This window comes from Sorex araneus, chromosome 2, assembly GCF_027595985.1.
Source record: "Sorex araneus isolate mSorAra2 chromosome 2, mSorAra2.pri, whole genome shotgun sequence".
Taxonomy (NCBI): domain Eukaryota; kingdom Metazoa; phylum Chordata; class Mammalia; order Eulipotyphla; family Soricidae; genus Sorex; species Sorex araneus.
In genome coordinates, this window is record NC_073303.1 from 39,757,355 (window position 1) to 39,773,257 (window position 15,903).

At 56.7% G+C, this 15,903-nt stretch overlaps 1 protein-coding gene across 2 annotated transcripts in view; it reads left to right on the plus strand.

Moving 5' to 3' along the window:
* CORO2B (coronin 2B) overlaps positions 1 to 15,903 on the plus strand; it is a 124,843-nt gene that overhangs the window by 29,211 nt on the left and 79,729 nt on the right. Inside the window, exon 1 of one of the 2 annotated variants that reach the window (XM_055125109.1) lies at positions 10,150 to 10,285. The exons of the other annotated variant lie outside the window; for it this stretch is intronic. The gene's annotated coding sequence lies outside the window, so the exon portion shown is untranslated. Of the gene's footprint in view, positions 1 to 10,149; positions 10,286 to 15,903 lie in introns of those variants that run through there. 2 annotated transcript variants of the gene reach the window in all.

Below are 15,903 nucleotides of genomic sequence, written 5' to 3' on the forward strand. Positions count from 1 at the left end.
TGTAGGCAGGAGAGCGTTTGGGGTGTGGGAAGGCCGTTTGCATCCCGAAGTTCGCGGGTGCTGAACCAGATGAGGTCAGGAGATGCTGGCTCCAACTTCGTTTTCCCCTTTGTATTGGTTTTGGGGCCACACCTGGCTGTGCTCAGGGGTATGGTGTACTGGGGACACAACCCAGGTGGGCTGTGCGAAGACAAGCGCCCTGCTCTCTGCCCAGTGGCTCGGGCCCAAGCCTCGTCCTTTCTAGCGGGCCCTGAAACAGGCCCGCCCCGACCCCTCAGTGATCTCCTTGTGAACGGGGAGGGGGCTCGTGCTGCGTAGGGCTCATCCGGGCCGCAGAGCAGGGGGACCCGGGAGACGCGAGGACGGAGGTGGCTGTGGGCCCCGACACCTCCCGCTAGGGGCCTGTCCTTGACCGGGAGCACCTCTGCCCTGCGCCAGGAGAGCACGGGGACAGCACGGGGCATGGTGGGGCCACAGGCTGCTCCAAAGCTTCACCCAAATGCCGACCCGGGTGAGAACAGGCCAGCTAGGCCCTTGGTCCTGGCCCGGGTCACGGACCCAATTCGGACCTCAGGAAGGTGCAGGAATGGGGGGTACAGACGGCCTATGGGACACCCCAAGCGCTTCAACCACCATCACGGCCCCCCCGCCCCTCCTTCAGGGCTGTAAAGGTCACACGGGCCCGCTAGGACGCCGCTGCCCCTTATCGGAGCCTCGCTCAGCAGCTTGGGGAGATGGGAACGCCCCTTCCCGTCACATGACTGGCCTGGGATGCCACGTGACACGACCGCCTCACCCTATTGGTCAGAAGCGGTCACGTGACCACACGCATGGAAAGTAGCTTCGTGTCCACCTGCTGAAAAACGAGGAGCGCAGATTTGGTGGGAAATGAGCAATCTCTGTAAAAACGGGCCGTGGAGCCTAGAGCTTCGTGGCTTTCCATAGCTCTGTGATGGCAGCAGCAGCTCATTCTCATTATTATTATTATTATTATTATTATTTTGCTTTTGGGGTCACACCCGGCGATGCTCAGGGGTTACTCCTGGCTCGTGCACTCAGGAATTACCCCTGGCAGTGCTCCGAGGACCCTATGGGATGCTGGGAATCGAACCCGGTCGGCCGCGTGCAAGGCAAACGCCCTACCCGCTGTGCTATCGCTCCGGCCCTAGCAGCAGCTTATTAAAAGGCTGAACCCGAGATCAGTCCAGCCCTGAGTCCCGAGTCCTGCCTGGCCTTGCCCGGCCCTTGGGCCTCCCGGGAGCAGTCCTTGTGGAGCCGGGGCTAGGGACCCAGCTGTGAGTGGCTGCGGCTGCTCCGACAGCTGAGAGCAGGTTGGGCACAGCGAGTTCCTCCTGGACTCTTCACTCCATGAAATACGAGTTTATAATTTTTTATTTTAATACATAGCCAAATGGGCTTGCAAATGCCCTCGTGTAGTAAACTGTCAAGCCGCGGTGATCGGAAAGCCAAATGCAAACTGCCCTAAAATGCTGAGGCATTGAAACTCGGGTATCTTTGAAGAGAACCGGTGCCCTTGCTGGTCTGTGTGTGGAGAGACCGCCTGAGGCCTCAGGAAGGACGCTTTTCCCTTTTTAAATAAAACTGCTCCGAAGTTAACCTCATCGTGGATTTAGTTTGTCAGGGGTTGTTTAGTGAACCACCGCGTGGTTATCATTTGCATATTTGAGACCTATCATTTTTCATTCATCACTGTCTCTGAAAATGTCACCTGTGGACCACCTGCATCAGAATCTCTTCAGTGCTTATTCGAAATGCAGATTCCAGGGGCTGGAGCGATAGCACAGTGGATAGGGTGTTTGCCTTGCACGTGGCTGAGCTGGGTTCGATTCCCAGCATCCCATATGGTCCCCCGAGCATCGCCAGGGGTAATTCCTGAGTGCAGAGCCAGGAGTGACCCCTGTGCATCACCAGGTGTGACCCCCCCCCAAAAAAAAAGAAATGCAGATTCCAAGTCAGGATACAGCTCAGTGGTAATATGCTTACCTTGAATGAGTGACGCACTGAGTTTAATCCCTGGTACCACAAGTATACGTATGACTCAATGTTTGTGTATTTGTAGTATATGTAATGCAGATTTCTTGTCTATTGTCCAGATATCCTAAATCAGAGTTCCCAGGAGTGGCCACAGAGCAAACTCTTTCACATCAGCAAGGGCCCCTGAATATACCTCTGCTCTGTTTACCTGGTAGTTCAAAGACGGATTTCCAAAATGCTTATTACTAAAATCAGCTGTACGCAAACCCCACCTCTGCTCTTGTATCTCTTCTTTTCATGTGTATATTTACATGTAATGTAAATACATATTACTATGTTTGGGGTTTGGGAGGTTACACCATATACTTCTTTTCATGTGTATATATCCGTGTAATGTAAATATATATTATATGTTTTGGGATTGGGGCAGGAGAGATCACTCCTGAGAGGCTCAGGGGACCATATAGGGTACAAGGCAAGCACCTCACCTGCTGTACCATGTATCCAGGGAATGTTTCTGCGTGTTGCCCGAGAAGGAAGCACTCTTTTAGCACACGGACTGGTGCAGCGCCTCTTTCAGGAAGTCTGTGGTTCAGAGTGGTCCTGTCTTACCCTCTTAGCTGACGTGTGAGAGTAGGTGAGGGGCCCCAGGGATCAAAACCACCTCTCAGACCCCCAGCAGCACACAGGACCCTGATGGATGACAACACCGCCTGGAGAAGCTTGGCAGGGGAGGGGCACCCAGGGGATGCTGAGGGGACCATTAAGTGCTGAGGATCAAACCCAGGCCTTCCAGGGGAAGCTGAGGAGGCCGCTCAGTGCCGGGGATCAAGCCCAGGGCTCCCAGTCGCTCAGCCTGTGCTCCATGCCATCCAGCTGTCTCCCAAACCACTGAGAATTTTGTTTCCTTTTTTTGTTTGTTTTTGCCCAGCCTGGCTATGCTCAGGGCTTCATCCTGGCTCTGTGCTCAGGGACCACTCCTGGTGGTGCTCAGGGAACCCTGTGGGGTGCTGGGGATCGAACCAAGGGTTGGCTACATGCAAGGCAAGCGCCCTTCTCACTGTACTATTGCTCTGGTCCCTGAAGAAGCTTTGAAAGGAGGAGCTGGAAGTCAGAGACCCCGCAGGGGTGAAGGTGCTTGTTTCTCATCCCACCCAGCCCGGTTTGATCCCCGACACTGCATAGGGACGCCAAGCACCGCCCAGACTGGCCCCTCAGCACAGAGCTGGGAGTAAGCCCTGAGCACAGTTGGGTATGACCCCCCCTCTCCAAAACCACCCCCCAAAAGTAGAACTTGAGCTCAGAGACTGGAGGATTCTGGGAGGAGCATCTAAGCCCCCGCATCTAGGGTGTGGCTGAGGCAGCACTGGGCCGTGTGGGAGAGGACCTCAGGCCCCGGGGCCTCTGGGCCTGCTCCCTGCCCACCCGGGCCTGAGTGGGGGCGGGGGTGTGTGTGCAGGCCCCAGCGGCCCTCTCTCTACTGCTGCAGCACTGACTGAGCACATTGTGTCCAGGCTGTGCCCCCCGGCCCTGGTGATGAGCCTGTTGTCCACACTGGGCCTGTGTCCATGCATTATGCATCAGCAGCGTAGACAAAGCGTCTGTATGTGGGAGCCGCGTGGGTGGGGGCCGGCCCCCCACCAGTCCTGTTTACCAGGCACTGGGTGCCCGGAGGGCTGGGGCACGGAGTGGGTGAGCACTGGGGCTCTGAGAAGCCAGGGGTGCTCCCTCAAGTGTTCGGGTGCTCTCTCAAAGGCCGGGGTGCAGCCCCTTCCCCTCCCCCTGCCACACCCCCTGCTCAGGTGCTGTTTGCCCACTGAGGCTCTCTGAGGAACCTGGCCCCAAGCACTCAGGAACTGGCCCACCCATGTGACCTGGGCACCCACCACCTCCCAGGACCCAGACTCGTTGTTCCCCGGCATGGGAGGAGCCCCTGAGGCCAGCAGTCAGTCTGCCTCTCCCCGTGCCCCCTGCCGGGCACCGGGCACCCAACAGATGGGCCGTGTTTCCCAGGCTTGTCCAGGCTGTGGCTCCGCTCAGGGGCCCAGAGGAAGCAGGGCGTGGCCCTCCCTGCCGGTGTCTCGCCATGTCCCTCGGCCCCCGGGTCCTCTGCCCCCACCTCTGTTCTGGGCTGGAAGAGCCCTGGATGCACTGCCCTGGGCGCTGGCCACTGTATCCCGTGTCCTGCCTGGCCCAGCTGCGAAGGGGCTGGGTGGGGCTGGCAGTGACCCCTGGTGATGGATTTGACGCCCTCGCTCCGCTCGCCCGGCCCAGATTCTCGGCTGTGCTGGTGGCAGGGTTGGAGTCCCAGGCGGCTGGGATGAGCTCCCGCAAGCTCCCCGTCGCCCTAGTTCCTGCTCTGGAAGGGCCGTAGCCTGTCCCCAGGCTTATTTATAGAGTTTGGGCTCTGCTGTGGCTCCCCAGGAAGGGGTCAGCTCTGCTGCCAGGCCACATCCCTTCAAAGCAGGTGGCTGCGGGGACCAGATTCTGAACCCCGGGGGTTCTATCATCAGGCTGGGGCTGGGGTGGATCTGACAGTCATAGGGGGCAGCAGCACGTGGGCTGCAACTAGGGAGGCCCCTGCGTGGTCATCTCTGGGGGCTCCAGGAGCAGGACCTGGGGTTGCTGGTGGTCCCGTCAGGCTGCGGGCATCCCCCCGGGAGGGGAGTGCCTAGTGGGAGAGAGAGCATGGAGAAGGGGTCAGTTCATGTGCAAGGGCCTATGGCCATGGACAACCACACAGAGACTCAGGCCACCCTGGGGATGTGACTTCAGGAGTGGGGGTTGGGTAGGAAGGATGGAAAAAGCAAGACTGAAGGAAAGAGAGAGACAGACAGAGAAACAGAAACAGAGAGAAAGAGCGTGTGTATGTGTGTGTGTGTGTGCACAAAGGTACACAACCATTCCTAGCAAACTGTGGCCCCAAATGACCAACTGGACCAGTCTCCAGATGGCCCCGATGCTAAGGAGGTCAAGAACTAGAATCGAATCCACAAGTCCACAAAGCACTTTGAGTGTATGACGGGGGGCGGGGGCTGTTTAGACTTTATTACTGTGTTGGGGGGCATTAAGGTATTAAGAGTAAATGGTAAGTGGCTTTGGGGCAGGAGGGGCAGGTGTGGGTCATACTGGGTGATGCTCGGGGCTTCCTACTGGCTCTGTGTTCTCAGGAATCACTCCCGGCAAACTCGGGGGACTCTGAGAAGTGCCAGGGATCAAACTGGGTGGGCTGCATGCAAGGCAGGTGTCCGGGCTGTGGTACCATCTCTCCGGACTGAGAAGGCGTGTTTTATTGTTGTTGATTTGGTTTGGTTTTGGATTTGGGGCCATGCCCAGCAGTTCTCAGGGCTCCTGTCTCTATGCTCAGGGGTCACTCCTGGTGGAGCTTGGGGGATCGTATGGGGTGTCAGGATTGAACCCAGGTTGACCATGTCTCAGAGTAGTCTCTGAGAATGAAAATAAGGGGAAGGGGAAGGAAAACACACACACAAGTCCTGAACTTACCTTCTCTCTTCGAATCTTTCCCAGAGCTGTGTGAGAGGAGAATAAGCCCCAGCACTGTCCAATGGGCTGAGGGCGTGTTAGGAAACCTTGGGAGGGAGCCGTGGAGTGAGAGTACATGGGGGAGGGCACTCACTTGCATATGGTCACCCAACTTTGATTCTCAGCATTCCATATGGTCCCCCAAGCATGATGAAGAGTGATTCCTGAGTGCTGAGTCAGGAGTAACCCTTGAGCATCACTGGGGTGTGGCCCCAAAACCAAAAAATAAAAAATAAAGAAGAGAAGGAAGGGGAAGGAAAGAAAGGAGGGAGGGAAGGAAGGAAGGAAGGAAGGAAGGAAGGAAGGAAGGAAGGAAGGAAGGAAGGAAGGAAGGAAGGAAGGAAGGGAGGGAGGGAGGGAGGGAGGAAGGAAGGAAAGAAGGGAGGGAGGGAGGAAGCCAAACATATAAAAGAATCTCATAACTGGACTTTAAGCCAGGCTGGTTTCACCGTGTGCCTCAGACCGGAGCAGACATCGTCCCTCCACCTGCCCCTAAGAATCCTGGCAGCCGCCAATTCCCAGACTCCAATGAGAAGTGCAGATATGAGGGTTCAGTGACAGCAAACCCCAAGCTTCAAGGGATAGGGGATGGGCCCATCCCTCTCATCTCCTCATCCCTATGGAACCCTGGAGGTCACACTTCTTTATTTATTGCTATTTAAGCTCCTTAATGGCCATGATCCAGAGACACGCAAAAGAATCTCAGAACCGAGCTGCTCGCTGCAGAGATTTCTCCAGATCCTAATTATCTAAAATTTTAGAATTCCAGGAGCACGCAGCCACGAGAACAACCATGCAACATCGTATACTATTCATAACAAGCAATACAAAATACATTATCTAGCATCTTCCTTTTCAGCAGGTTTGGGTGGTGGCAGGAAATTTCAAAATAATGGTGGTGGGAAGGTGTAATGGTGATGGGACTAGTGTCGAAATATTGACTGTAATCCATTACTGTGAACAACTTGATGAAAATAATTTTTTAAAAAGGAAGAAGTGCGTGTGTGCATGTACATGTGCATGCACATGTGTGTGTGTGTGTGTGTGTGTGTGTGTGTACATAAGATATGAAGGGCAAGCATGTGAAAGAACTGGAGCAATAGTACAGAGGGGAAGGCTTGCGCATGGCTGACCTGACTTCAGTCCTTAGACCCCACATGGCCCCTCCAGCTCCTCCAGGAGTAAGCCCTGAGCACAGGTCAGCTGTGGCCCCAAACAGACAGCACCGGGAATGATGGGACGAGTGTCAGCCAGGCTGTCCTCCCTGCTGGCCGCAGGGCAGTAATGGGCTCTGGCAACGCAGTGGCCTGGAGTGCTGGCAGTGGGGGCGGGGCCGGAACCCAGAGGCAGGAGGAGCCGGGTTGTGACATTCTTGGCCCTGCAGGGCTGAGCCGACTGGCTGCTCACCGGGCCGGGTCCACGGTTTCCCCAGCTGCTTCCTACTGAACATGGCCCCTGAGTGTCTGCCTTCCTACCTGCAAGGTCAGCACCAGGTCGGCATCTGCCTAAGTACACTTATGTGGTATGTGGATGTGTGCTGAGCTGTGTCCTTTCCCAGCACACAGAGGGCATGACCAGGTGCTCCAAGCTCTTCCCCACGGGTCCCCAGCGCCCCATGGCACCATCACTTGGGAGTGATGCTGCTCAGTTCCGAGATTCGTGTGTCTGACTTCCTTCCTTCCTTCCTTCCTTCCTTCCTTCCTTCCTTCCTTCCTTCCTTCCTTCCTTCCTTCCTTCCTTCCTTCCTTCCTTCCTTCCTTCCTTCCTTCCTTCCTTCCTCCCCTCCTTCCCTCCTTCCCTCCTTCCTTCCTTCCCTCCTTCCCTCCTTCCTTCCTTCCTTCCCTCCTTCCTTCCTTCCTTCCTTCCCTCCTTCCTTCCTTCCTTCCTTCCTTCCTTCCTTCCTTCCTTCCTTCCTTCCTTCCTTCCTTTCCTCCTTCCTTCCTTTCCTCCTTCCTTCCTTCCTTCCTTCCTTCCTTCCTTTCCTCCTTCCTTCCTTCCTTCCTTTCCTCCTTCCTTCCTTCTTTCCTTCCTTCCTTCCTTCCTTCCTTCCTTCCTTCCTTCCTTCCTTCCTTCCTTCCTTCCTTTCCTCCTTTCTTTCCTCTTTCTTTCCTTCTCTTTCCTTCCCTTTATTTTGTACTTTTTGGTTTTGGGGCCACATTCAGTGATGCTCAAGGGTTACTCCTCAAGGGTTACTCAGTTTAGAGAAGATAAGAGTAGGGGGCTGGGGAAACACTGGTCCTTACTGTTCTTTTCCACCCACATCCAGTTTTTCACCTACACCCAGCGTTGGTTTGGAAATCCCCCAGGTAGGAGGCATCCTTTGGAGAGGTGGCGGTGTGTGTGTGTGTGGGGGACCTTTTGCATGCCTGAATCAGGAGTCAAGGCTGAACATGGGGGTGGGGGCCTAGAATTGAATCTCGCCACCCACAGTGCCCCCAAGGACATGCTTCTCTGCATTATTAGGTTTCCAGGTCACCTCTAAAAATGCTCATTGAGCACCTTCTCTGCTCTGTGGCTCAGTGCCAGGAACAGAGGCAGGCCTGGTTTGGCAGGCCTGCCCCGGGAACCTCGCTTCATGATATAGCATTTCGAGCATCTGTGGCTGACTCCTGTGAAGAGATGCTCTGTAGGTTTTGAGCAAGCATACACATACATAAATACAAGTGTGCAGTGAATACAGCAGTGCACAAAACCAAGTCCAGCAGTGAACCGTGAGCCTTGTTAGACTCTGGGCTTTTTGTGTGGAGGCGGGGGAGGGGCAACCAGTGGTGCTTGGGGCTCACCCTGGCTCTGTGTGCTAGGGACCACTCCCATAGGTGTAAGGGGGACCTTTTGTGGTGTTGGGGATTGAGCTGGATATGGCCACATGCATGGCAGGTGCTTTAACCCCTGTTTTTTTCTCTCCAGCCTCCTGCTTCCGTTTTGTGTGTGTGTGTGTATGTGTGTGTGTGTGTGCTGTTTCATTTTTCATTTCTGTTTTAGTGCCAGAAGCAGCCCTGCCACTTTGGTTTCATGACGCTCTGGCAGGAAGCCCCCCTGCAGCAGGAGAAACCCTTACTGAACACTTGCAACGCAGATAAATTACGTGCTTCTGGGGAAGGAGCCAGAAAATGGATTGTTTTGACCGGGAAGTTCGGGCAGGCTCCTAGTTCAAGTAGCACTTGAGCTGGGACAGGTTCCTGCTGAGGTTTCAGGCAGAGGAGAGAAGAGGCGGCCAGCCCGCTCTCACAGTAACCTGTGGGAGAAGAGTGCCCTGGCACCCCCAATCCAGACAAGGGGATCCAGACTCTGAGAACGTGCCTCCCCCAGGCCCACTCGGTGAGAGAGACAGTGTGGACCCCGTAGTTCCACTGCCTGCATCCCAGAGACGTCTCCCTAACAATATATATATATATATATATATATATATATATATATTGCTTTGCTTTTTTGGTCACACCCAGCGATGCTCAGGGGTTACTCCTGGATTTGCACTCAGGAATTACTCCTGGCGGTGCTTGGGGGACCATATGGGATGCCGGGGATCGAACCCGGGTCAGCCACGTGCAAGGCAAACTTCCTACCCACTGTGCTATCGCTCCGGCCCCTCCCTAACAATATTTTGCAGCGAATTCATGGAGATGAATGAATACACACCTGGAAAGAATGTTGTTTTTCTGTCTGGGGGCCGGACTCAGCTGTGCCAGAGCTGACCCTGCTTCTCATCTCTCAGGGGTCACTGCTGATGGTGTTCAGGGGATTGTGTGTGGTACCGGGGATCAAACCCAGGTGGGCTGCATGCAAAGGAAGTGCCTGACCCACTGTATTATCTCTCTGGCCCCTGGGGAAAAAAAAACTGATTCCCTTATGAGGGTAAGAGGAACATTTATTTTTTGCAGGGGGGCAAGGAGGGGCAGGCACATCAGGCCACTCGTGGCAGTGCTCAGGGCTTAGTCCTGGCTCTGCAGTAAGGGATCACTTCTGGCAGTCTGGGAATCCAACCCGGGGCAGCCATATGCGAGGCAAGCACCCTCGCTGCTGTTTTACTGCTCCAGCCACTGTGTACCCTTTTTACCCCTGCCCTAGAAGGCAGCCATGGCGGGGAACTGTGGTTGGGCAAACTGAGGCCCAATCAGGGGCTGGGCATGCCGTGTCCAACCGGGACAACAGGACCGTGGTCGGAGTAGGTCCCCGCTCCCCGCAATGTGTGTGGCAAGCACTGTCAGGGGGCCAGGGGAGCATCGGCAGCCAGTGTCTGTGGTGAAACCCCCCACAGAGCGAGGCCCTGGCTGACAGGCGCCTCCCCGCGCTGTGCGGCGGTCGGTCCCTGGCTGCGGGCACACTGCCAGCATCTGGAAAGCTGTTGCTTCCCGCAGGGGCCCAGAAACCCTTCTTGCCTGCTGGCAGGGGCGTGTGGCTGCTCCGGGCGTGGGTGGTGTCAGTGGGGAACGCTCTGCTCCCCGAGCCCAGCCAGCACAATGCAGCCGTAAGTCACGGGAGGTCGGCCGGTCCACTGGGCCTGAACAGAGCCAGACCCTGTCACGTGCCCTTGCCCTGACTTGACTCGCCCGCTCCCTGGGAGGGACGCCCCGCCCGGTGAGCCCCACACCCAGACAGCTAGCCAAAGAGCAGGCCGCGATGCTGGGGGGCAGTAGTGGACGACGTGGATGCCGGGAGGACCCGCCCAGAGGAGCCGAGTCCCCTGAACGTCCAATGAGATTTGCAGGGAGAAGAGAAGCCGTTGGACGTCTGGCCAGCTTGAACAAAGGTGCAGAGGGGATGGGAGGGTGGGTGCAGTGAGGCTGCGAGGCAGGGTCGGGGGAGGCAGGAGCAGCCAAGCAACAGCACTGGGATGACCCCAGTTGCCAGCTAGGGGCGAGGGGCTAGGCTCATTCCAAACAGAAGTTCACATTTTCTGCGTAGCCGCCAGTGCAGGGACAGGCAGACGGCTCCGGGGGGCGGGGCCGACCATGCTGGGGCGGGGCGGACAGCGCAGGGGCGGGGCCTACAGTGCCAGGGGCGGGGCGGAGAGCGCAGGGGCGGGGCCGACCATGCTGGGGCGGGGCGGACAGCGAAGGGGGCGGGGTCTACAGTGCCAGGGGCGGGGCGGACAGCGCAGAGGCGGGGCCGACCATGCTGGGGCGGGGCAAACAACACAGGGGGCAGGACCATGCACTGGGGGTGCCGCAGCCTGCTGTAGCCCCAGCCACGTCAGTCACTGCCCCTGCCCACCCGTCACATAGTGCCCTGTGGCGCTGGGGCTGGAACCCGACGGGAATGTTCGCTTGCGTGGCTCAGCACCCTGCGCTGAGGGCTGGTTACGAGTGCACAGCGTGGGCGGGGGCAGCAGGGCGGGGTGGCGTCCAGACAGTTCGGGTGTGACAGAAGGAGGAAAATGCTCATGGAGTAACGGGGGCCTGAGGTCGACCATAGCCCCCACTCACTGTGGGTTCAGGAAGGCTGGGCTCTCTGGCCAAGGGGTGTATGTGCATGAATGCACATGCATGTGTGCTTGAGTGTGCATACATGTGTGGATGTGTGTGTGCACAGGTGTATTTGAGTGTGCACGTGTGTGCATGTATGCATGCATGTGTAGCTGTGTATGTGTGCTTGTGTGTATATGTATGTGTGTGTGTGTGTCCATGCAGGCACACTCACACCATGGAGGAAAGGAAAAAGGACACTTCGGACACTGAGAGTCCAGGGTGAGATGTGGCTCAGTGGAGAGCACTTGGGCCTGCATACTTGGGGCATGCTCCATCCTCAGCACCACAAAATAGAAGGGAAGAGGGAAACAGGGAAGTTTACCTGCTGTCCTGGCAGTGTGGTGGTTTGTCACCAAGGGCCCGGTGCATGCTGCAGGGTGGAGGGAGGTGCCACCTGGCACTGCGCCTTGTGTCTGACAACCATAGCCTCATTCTCACCTCCAGCCTCTTGCTTCTGGAGTCGCGGCAGCATTCAGCTGGATACAGGAAGGCAAGCGCCTTCCCAGCCTCAGCCGGAAGTGCTGGGGGGAATCTGATTAACGCCCTTCCCCTCTCAGAGGCCGGCAGAGTCCTCCCAGCTGTGTGACACGTCCAGCAATTACGAGGGAAGCAGGAATGGCTGCAGCGGGGTGATCGGATACAGCTGAGAGACAAGAGAAAACCTGGAAGGGAAATCGGGGATGTGTGCGCGTGTTTCTGTGTACACGTCCCACCTCTGAGCTCTCTAGGTTCTTGGCTCTGGGGCCAGAGCCTCTGAGACACGCCCACATGGAGCACTCCCAAAGACTTACTACTGGTGTGCCGTGGGGTGTAAATCATGATAAAAAGGTCAAGCCAGGATGATTTAAGCCTAGACATCTGAATGGTTTCCTGCACACGAGGCCTGGAGGAAGGAGGCTTTGGAACCCAGGCTTTGTGGCAGGAGCGATAGTATAGCAGGTAGGGAACTTGCCTTGCATGCAGACCACCCAGGTTTGATCCCGGCATTCCATATGGTCACCTAATATCCTCTAGGAAGATATCCCTGAGGGCAGAGTCAGGAGTGAGCCCAGAACAACAAGCAAACAGTGGCAAAAATAAGGATGATAGGATGCAGATTTTCCTGATCTTGTGATCTGCCTTTTTATCCTGTTACCTGTGAGCTATGGCTCCTCACCTCCTGGCCCCAAAGAGGCTGCCATAGCGCCAGCCATCATCTTCTCAAGTGCAAACACAGGGAAGAAGCAATGCCTGCCTGGTACATCAAGAAAGAGTCTTTCTCTGCACCGTTCTTCTCTCCAGAATGAGAAAGTGGGTCAGAGGGCCCCTGCCAGTGTGGGATGCAGGCCCGAAAGGCGTGTCCTGGGATGGGGTGGGGGGGACAGCTCTGTCCCTGCTCAGCCACAGCCACACCTCCCTTCTCCAGGCTCTTGTCTCTCACCTCTGCAGAGGTGGCAGAGCAGGGACAGTCCTGAAGCCATGCTCGATCCCCTCCTCCCCCGCCAAGTGCCTGCCCCTCACCCACAACGCTCACGACTTGTTAGCTGTCTGCCATGTGCCGGAACCACGCTGAGAAGCACACCGCGCTCTCCCCACCTCAGCCTGGGAAGCCAGCTCCAGGCAGCTCCAAGGCAGGCACAGGGCCCGTGGGGTAGAGGGCAGAGCTCGGGTGTGAATCCGGGTCGGCCTGACTACACCCTCCCTGGCCTTTTCCTCCTCGGAGCTTCCCACTGCCTTCTAGAACTCTCTCCTGGCGTGGAGGCCAGCTGGACTGGGCAGGTGCCAAGCAGGCAGCAAAGGTAGTGGGTGCTGAGGGAGGATGGCCAACAGCTGGGAAACCAGGCTCCCCTGAGGCCAGCACCCCAGCACACGTGCACAGGGAGGCCCTGGGAGAGCTCCCCCACGGCGTGTAGGCCCCGGTGAGCGGGCTGATGGCGGGACCCTGTGCCCCGGGCACCCTGGTTGACCTCTCTTGCGTGCCCCAAACACCTTGGTTGGAATGAGCCACCTTGGAGTGACTCAAAGGACATTCAGAGTCACCTGGCAAGGCCCGGGGCTCTTAGGGTCCATCACAGGGCCAAGCATGGGAAGGTGGAGGGGGACCTAGAGTCCAGCCCCGGGACCTCCCTCCCCCACCAGTCCTTTGTCACTGCAGGCCTTGGCCGCTAGGAGTGCATCCATCCCCCACTCCTCCATTATCCCCACCCCCACCCATTCCTGCTCACAGCTACTTTGCGGGGGGGCCTTGCAGGACCCTCCCCACCATCCCCATCTCCCACCGCCCAACTCTTCAGTCAGTCCTGGACCCTCTGCCAGCAGGGGCCCATGAAAACACAGAGATGATTTTCTCCAGGGCTGATCTGGGCTCGGCCCAGCCTCCACCAGTGCCCCGCAGGTGGGCGGCGTTTGCTGCAGCTGCCTGTGTGGGGTGACTCTGCTCCAGGGGCTCCCTGAGCTGTCCTCCCCTTCTCAGTGGCCCTGGGGACAGTGGCTGGGGGCTGAGGGGCACCCAGGTGACCAAGCTGACCCATCCAGGCACTGGGGGGGCATCTGTGTGTGAACTGTGGTCCCGGGTGGCGAGAGGCTCACAGGACAGACTGTGCACGTGGAAAACCCCGAGCACCACCGCTGGGGCACGCTCCTGGTGGTTCCACAATCAGAGACCCACATCCATTGGCCTCCTAGCACCCCGTCACCTGGCAATGCAGCCAGAAGGACTGGGACACTGAGTTTTGGGGATCTGGTGACACGGCCTGGGTCTCCCCTCGCCCTGTGTCTGTGTGTGAGTGTCTGCATATGAGTGTCTGCGAGTTCACAAAGTGTGGGGTGCGCGACACGTGCGTTCGGTGGTCGAGAGCCGCCCCCCATCCTCCCCAGCAGAGAGACAAAGAGACAGGGGACCAGGGACTGATGGTAAAAATAGCCCGTTGAATGCAGAGCTGCCAGCATACTTACAGCACATCTGAAGGGGCGAGAGGCTTAGGACTGCAGGTGGGCGTGATTGATCACTTAGAGGTAAAGTGTTTCCGTGGAGGCGGGTCTCCTGGGGGGATCAGCTCCAGGAGATGCTCTCCCAGGGGCATCTATACGGTTTTCCTCTTTCCCTTTACTTGTACATAGTAAACAATTACGTTTACTTCTTATTAATACTTGCCGTTATTAACTGGATTAACACACTGAGAGATACAGTTTCCAAAACTTAGCTCTCTGGGCTCCGAGGGTGAGCCAGGCTTTTACTTTAAATCCCGGACTAAGTCCTCAGGCTGCTTCAGCTTGTCCTTCCCCACTGGGGTCCTGTCACATAATGTCTTGCATCAAGACCATTTATGCTCTCTAGACTCTACCATTTTGATGCCAGGATAGCTTCGCCGCTCAACCCAGGTCCATCCCAGTCCCACGGGGGCGGGGGGGGGGGGAACCTCCCTTTGTGGGGTGTTAGGAACTACAGCAACCAAAGCTGGAGTCAAGGAATTGTGACAGATGCCCAGGAGTAGATATGTTTGAGTCAGTCAACTCCCAAATACTAGGAGCACAACATTAATGGTCTTTCTGTGCTTAAGCAGAGAATGTTCTATAGTAAAATATGAAAAGGCCATAGGGGAAATAGAAAAGCAAGGAATTCACTTCAAACACAAAGTCCAGAATCCCCAGAAGTTTTAGCTTATAAGTAATCAAGACTGACTTGGGAATTGTGACAATGAGAGGTAAAGCACAAAGGAAAGGTTAAAGATAAACTTGGGGGTTGGGGCCGGAGCGGTAGCACAGCGGGTAGGGCATTTGCCTTGCACGCGGCCGACCCGGGTTCGATTCCCAGCATCCCAATATGGCCCCCTGAGCACCTGAGCACCGCCAGGAGGGATTCCTGAGTGCAGAGCCAGGAGTAACCCCTGAGCATTGCCGGGTGTGACCCAAAAAGCAAACAATAAATAAATAAATAAATGAACTCAGGGGGATGAGGGTGCTTGCAAGAGCTCGCAAGTAAGCGTCTCTGGGGGAGAAGAAAAGGGGCAATTCACCGAGGAGGCCTAACCACTTAGAGCTACTCTCCAACAAGTGCCTGTGTGTCTGTGTGCAAATGTCTGCATGTACAGGCTGCATCCGCGTGGCTGTGCGGTGGTGTGGTATGTATGATTTCTGTGTGAACATGTACAGCTATGGAAGATACGTGTCTGCGTGATTTGTGTGATGTGTGTTTGCATGTGTGGGTGTGGTGTGTGTGCAGTGGGTCTGGTATGCCGTGTATCTGTCTGTCTCTGCATATTCCATACGTAGGCGTTGCCGTTACCTCCCTGACTGTGGGCCCGAGTCCAGGGGCCAGAGCAACTGCGAGTCTAGAAACTCAAGCAGGAGCTCTGTTCAGTGAAGCGTTATGCCCTGAGTAAACCCAGCATCTTTCTTTGAAACCCCTACGATAGTCTCAGGGGCCCCCTCCCTTTCACTCATTGCCCCTTAGAGGAGACTCTCGGGGCATCTGCCTGGCTTGGAGGGGGAGCCGGGGATCGAACCTGGGCTGGCGGTGTGAAAGGCACGTGCCTTAGCTGCACGTGGCTCAGGCCTCACGAGCAGGGTGCTGGCCACTCACCAGCACTGCTGGCAGTACCTTCCTCCGGCATTTCCCTGCATCTGCAGGGTGACAGAGCCAGTGGGCATCTGCTGCCACCAGCTCTGGGGACACAGGAGCGGTGTCCTGCGGGCTCCCAAAGCTTTAACTGAACTGGCTGGAACCAGGTTTCTGCTCTTCCCTCACACCAGAGCCTCTCAGATACATGCCACGGGGCAGTCCCAGGACCCTGGCTCGGAGGCACCCGGTTCTTCTCTCGTCTTGGGCGCAGATGGCTCCCACTCTGCCTTTCACATTTTGGCATCCTGAGTCCTCTTCCATTTAGGAGAGGGGGCCGGGGCTGGGGAGATAGTTAAGGCC